The sequence below is a fragment of the Pteropus alecto genome, unplaced genomic scaffold (genome assembly GCF_000325575.1).
Source record: "Pteropus alecto unplaced genomic scaffold, ASM32557v1 scaffold17, whole genome shotgun sequence".
In the NCBI taxonomy this organism is placed as follows: Eukaryota; Metazoa; Chordata; class Mammalia; order Chiroptera; family Pteropodidae; genus Pteropus; species Pteropus alecto.
Window position 1 is genome coordinate 2,292,921 of NW_006440645.1, and position 5,800 is coordinate 2,298,720.

At 48.7% G+C, this 5,800-nt stretch overlaps 1 protein-coding gene across 1 annotated transcript in view; it reads right to left on the reverse strand.

Annotated features, from left to right (window-relative positions):
- The window catches only part of PRSS12 (serine protease 12), an 80,928-nt gene that overhangs the window by 52,156 nt on the left and 22,972 nt on the right, over positions 1-5,800 (reverse strand). The gene's annotated exons all lie outside the window — the stretch shown is intronic.

Below are 5,800 nucleotides of genomic sequence, written 5' to 3' on the forward strand. Positions count from 1 at the left end.
ACTGAAAATAAAAAAAAATGGTTATTTGAAAACTGCTGGCCACACAAAACAAAAACATTTTCGAAGAAAATGTTATATAATACTTACATGATATACTCTTACATAACATCTATATATTACATACTCTACGTCATATTATGTCATATGCTCTGCTATATTATGAATGTGATAGCTAAGAATTAAGCTATTAAGTCTGTGTTCAAACACTGACTCTGCTTATCACTTGAGTGACAGCAGGCAAGTTTCCTACTTCTTTTAACTCAGTTTACTCATCTATAAAATGAGGCTCTTTCTAATTATTCCCTTGGGGTGATCACTGTTTGATGAGTAAATAACACAATAACAGCTAGTCCTTGGCAACAGTAAGATCAGGATACATAATGGCTATTAACATGACTATTTAAGTTATTATTAAGAAACAAATAGGAAGGACAAATAGGAAGCCTGAAGCTCAGGTGAGGGGAGAGGAAGAGGACATTGGCCTTTCTCTACTTCCAGTTGGATCTGGGCACAGACAGGCCACAGACTGCCTTCTGAGCAGGGGGTCGGAGAGCGGGGGTTTTGGACGTGGTCTCAAGGGCCTGGCGCCTAAGGGCCAGCGCAGCAGTCTCCTGCCACAGGAGACTGATCCACGCACGGAAATGTGACCTGAAAGGGCGCCTGCACTTCTGTATTTATCGCGTTTTTAGGAAAGGAAAACACAGATAGCTCGTTTCTGAGTTTCCTGCGGGAACTACCGACTAGCGAGCGCCAGAGGAGGGAGCGGCAAGTCCCGTTGCGCAGCGGCCTCGGATGCACAGCGCACGCTGTGCTTCCGCGCAGGCTCTGCTTAGCTGCGACCTGTTCCACGCCCCCCGCACCCCGACCCAGCCCCCCCTCACTGGACCCAGGCCTCCCCGCGCGCCCAGTCTCTGAAAGGTAACCTGCATCTAATAGCTGACTTTTCCACTGGAAGAAGGGGGTGTTACTCTTAAGGTGACCATTGATAAGCTGAATGTACTAAATTTTTCTTAACACTGGTAAATAAAATTATTCTTTGTACTGTCACTGTTATACTAAACAAGGGGACGCCATGCTGTCTGGTGGACAGCACACAGGTTGTCAACCAGCGGGCAATATGCTAAATTCTACTCAATCGGTTAACGGCTCAGACCTGTCCTAGCTCCTCTGACAAAGCCACCTGAGGGTGACATCAGCGTAATGTTGTGCAGAGGTGTGAAAAATGCCGTGCTGGCCACTTCGGAGGAACTCAGCAGATGTTATCTTTCGTTCCCTTTCCCTCTGCAGAAGCACGATGTCTGCTCGATGTGATCGCAGGGCCCACATCTTCTCCCCATCGAAGCGCGTGTCAAGCAGCTGCACGACTGAGATGGAAGGGGAACTGGGCAGCACAAGCTGTAAACCCGAGAACAGCATAATCGTAAACAACAACCGCCACCGCATGCAGTGTGCATCCGGGGTCCTGAAGTCTAGTAAATAATGTGTGATTAATTAAAATATTAGCTGCTTTGGGACAGAAGTGAACTTTCTTCGCCTTTTAAATTGGTAGGCAAAGGGATTTAGACCGAATTAGTATTCGTACGTCTTTGAAACGAAAACAAATGAAGTATCACCTCCAAGGACTAAATTATGCGCTGATCTGTTCTTGGGTCCCGCACGGGAATTTTATGACTTCATTAAAAGTATAAAACACCTGGGGCACTGAATTTTCTCTGTCACACAGCTTTTCCTTCGTGAGGATGGCAGTGGCATCCCCTCCACCTTCCTCTGGACTCCCCCACTAGCTGTGACAGCCACGGCACTGTGGTTTGGGTGGATCACGGGCGCACTGCATCGGCTGCCACCAGCAGCGGTGAGGGCTTTGCCTTTTCCCCGGGGCACAGATTTCTAACCCAAACCTGCTGCCTAGGTGTCCCCTAGAGGTAGCTCTGCTTGTACGTTCACAGGGGTTCTCTGCTCCGCAAAGAACAATGCTGGTTAAAGGGATCTGGCTCTTCCTGAATCTTTCCCAGATCATGACCGTCCCCTGCTTTAATGTCCCCTCTATATTTTCTTTGCCATTACAAGAAACTGTTTCTGTGGCCTTCTCTGCTGACTTGTTCTTAGGCTTTCTGTCCTTCGCTCGCTTTCTTTGGCCACACTGTTTCTATCGTCGTCCTTGCTGACTGTTCCTCCAGTGGACCAAGCTCACCCATAGTTCAGGCCTCTTGTACCTGCTGCCACCTCTCCTCAGGCTGCCACCTCTCCTCAGGCTGTCCCGCTCCCCACGGGTCTTCACGGGGCCAGCTTTTCATCCCAGACCGCGACCAAATATCACCTACCAGACAGGTCTCGCCATTCCCCACCTCAAACACCCGCCACCGAGCCTCCCCGTCACTCTGTCTCCCACTCTCTGTCCCTGCCGAGCTCCCAGCACTCGCTGAGGCGGCCCCCTCTTCACTCGGTGTTGTCTCAGTCCACGTCCCCAGGGTTAGCCCCGTGAAGGCGGGAGCCTGTCCTTTTCGTCCTTCACAGAATCCCTGTGGTGCGTGGGAGGCAGTGTCCATGGATGCTTCGCAAATATTTCTTGAAGGAACGGAATGAATCAATGTCTGTATCTTCTCCAACTACCTAAATGTTACCACTTCAGGGTCCATTTTTCCTTCCTCTAAATATCCCTCCAGAGAGCTCTAGCCCATAATGCACAGTAAACCCATGGACCTCACTGTTAAAAGTACCAAACGACCTGTCAGAGTTCCTCACCATTCCGCCCTAAGTTTCAATTGCTAGCAGCTCTGACCCAACTGACTGCCCTTGATTTAGGCTGGAACCAACAAATCACGACCCCGATCTGTCCCCAGAGGCTCCAGCGCCTACGTAGCCCTTTAAGGCATCCGCCCAGAAACCTAGCTTGGGGTGCTCAGGGGCGCCGCAGGCCCTCTCCGCACAATGACTCTTAGGAAGGGGACGTTCATGACAGCCTAAGACAGTGAGGGACCCATGAGGCCCACTCCAGTCTGGCTGTTAGCGGGCATCAAACCAGGTAAGCTTTACGTAAAACAGGTAAGTCTCAAAACACCCCGTCCTTCTTGCTTTTCCACATAGCTCCCTTGGGTGCCCTCCATCCTCTCTAGAAACATACCTCCTGGGATGGGTGGAAGGGCCTGCTCTCCCAGGTCTGCTGCCCTCCAGCTACCTGGACCGGAAGGTGGCCTCTGCAGGATAACCGCTGGGCGGCTTTGGTCTCCCGCGGTTCCCTCACGGCCAACAACTCAACTCCTTGCTGGCCAGAAAGGCCCTGAGTGTCTGAAGTGGTTAATTTGATAAAGTCCTTTGCGCTAGAACTGAAAGAACCCGGAGGCTTCTTTTCCATCTCCAACAGGCTTAACTGCAGCGTTTTGAGATAACCATCCTCTTTGGTGTGTCACTCGAAGGAATGTGGGAAGGAGTGAAAATTCTAGGCCCGGTAGGAGGGGAAGGTGAACGGCAGGCTGGGACTGATGCCTCTGAGGAGTAGCGGGCTGAGCAGCTCAAACTTCTGAGTGTGTGGCTGACGACTGTCTCTCACAGCTCTCCGGAGCTTGAAAGACAATGGACATGAGCACGTCCTCTGGGGGAAACTGTTGTCCACTTAATGCTTTTGCTTTTCTGGTGACTCCCAAACATCGAGTCCCAGTCACTCCCCGCTCGCTTCTTCGGCCACCCCTCCCCCACCCCATGCTCTGTCTCTTCCCATGCCCATTTCGGTGACATCTTTCTACATGGTTTACTCCTGGAATTGTCTTCCCCTTCCCATGTTTCTATTTTCTTTCAAGTACATGCTCTATTGTCTTTTAAATCCCTCTTTTGAAATCTGTTACTTGTGTAATGTACATACGAGCTCTGAAATTTTCGCCCTCAGGAATGAAATAAAGAAGAAAAGATGGTGAAGGAAGATGAGAGCAGCATTGTATCTGTTTCTCATCTTCCTCTGTGGATCTCAAGGGAAGACAGAAACCAGGCCCCCTCCTCGAAACCACTGCTGACGTTGGACATTTCCTGATCTCCCTCGGTGGAACGGAGCTCTGGTTATCTGTCTAAAGCCATCAGGCTGTTAGAGAAATAGTTTGCCTTTTATTTATGTTCTATTCTGCTAAAATCATCCTGACTATTATTGATCATAACAACAACAACAAAAAACAATCAAACTACCTACGTTCTCTGTTATTTATCCTCCCTTGATTTTTAATCCACTCACAATCTTGCTCTCATTAAAACCAGGTGGTAAGAAGTATCAACATTAAGAAAACGATTGCATCTTTTAGTTAGGCATGCAGTGGATCTTTTAAGTAGGAGAGAAATATTAACGCTTCTATGAAAATTATTTATTAAAATTTTTCACACAAACTTGAAATTTAAAATTTTAGCTTTTCGAGTGAAACGAAACCACTCCGAGGTTTAAATGATAAACCACGCGTGGCGTGATGATGAGACTCTGGTGAAAGGCGTGAGGACCTGCAGCTGCCTGTCGACCACAATGTCGCTTGGCCAGCCGCAGCAGCGCTGGACAAGCAGGCTTTTCCAGACAGAGCGCGCTCCACGGAAGCACGGCTTCCCGCCAGCCGCGGAGGATGCGTTTGCCGCTGGCGGTTTAGGGTACTGGCTGCTGAGGTTTAGTTAAGGTGATGATCAGGGCACGAGGGAAAGTTTCAAAAACCATCTGAGCTTTAAGCAGAGAGCGCGACTGAGCTGGAGAGAGGCAAACATCCAGAGCAAGAACTAGAACCGCGTCCTCACTGCAGACAGTGGTGAAAGGTCGCAGTGAATGACGACCGGGAACGTGACCTAACGCCCCGGAGTGCCAACCACCACTTGGAGCTCCCCATCCCATCGCGAAAGGTGTCGAAGGAAAAGGCAGGGAACTGGTTATTTTTGATGAAAATCCTGACTATCGCAGCATAAATCCCAGTGGAGAAATCACACGAGCATTATTCTGACCGGTGGCTTAAAAGTCTGCTTTAGGTTTTGTGCCATTTGGGTAATAACCAGCCCCCAACACCTGACTGATTCCTGGCAACGATAATTGAATTGCTCGTGTGTTATCGCATTGAATCAACCTAGCAACTCCTGCATGGCAGACATAGCACGGGAAGAAACCGAGGTCGGAGAACTGGGGTGGGGGGCAGCCTGTGGGCCGTGAGAGGGGCTCGAGGTCTCTGCCGCCTTTCGGACACACGTGGACGGTACTTTCGAACTCACCAGCGAAAACTGAACCATCGGAAGCGCAGGAGAGCACTCACGTTTTAAAAAAACCCGAAACAAAGCCAGTAGATTTCAGTGTCTGAGCTCTATCCGGGCTCTTTGGTGAAGAAATATAATTGAACTTGTGAGGCTCTCAGAAAAACCGACATTTGTGGGAGAAAATATGCAAAACACGACAATCCTCTGGACTGTTCTTGTAGAATATAGCCACTGCTTTCAGACAGCGAAACATTACTCATGACTTACACACTCTTTTAAAAATGTCAGAGTCCATTTAAAGTTCCAAAATGTGTTTCTCAGGACAGAAACAGAGTACCAGTTGTCACAACCGAATTAAGTGCTGCCCTCAGCTACCTTTTCTTGACAGCATGTTGGTGCAGAGGAGCAGTAAAGCCTTAGAATAGGGGGGCTGCATCCTCCATCTGGAGGAATCGGTGGGAAATAACTTCTAAAATTGATGTTTCAATTTCAATTATTCAATTGAAATTGATGTGTCAATCAGGTGGCTTTCTAGCTAATGAATATGTTTACGGATACTTAGTTCTTGCTTAGTGCCTTGTTTGTACCCTATTCTAGAATG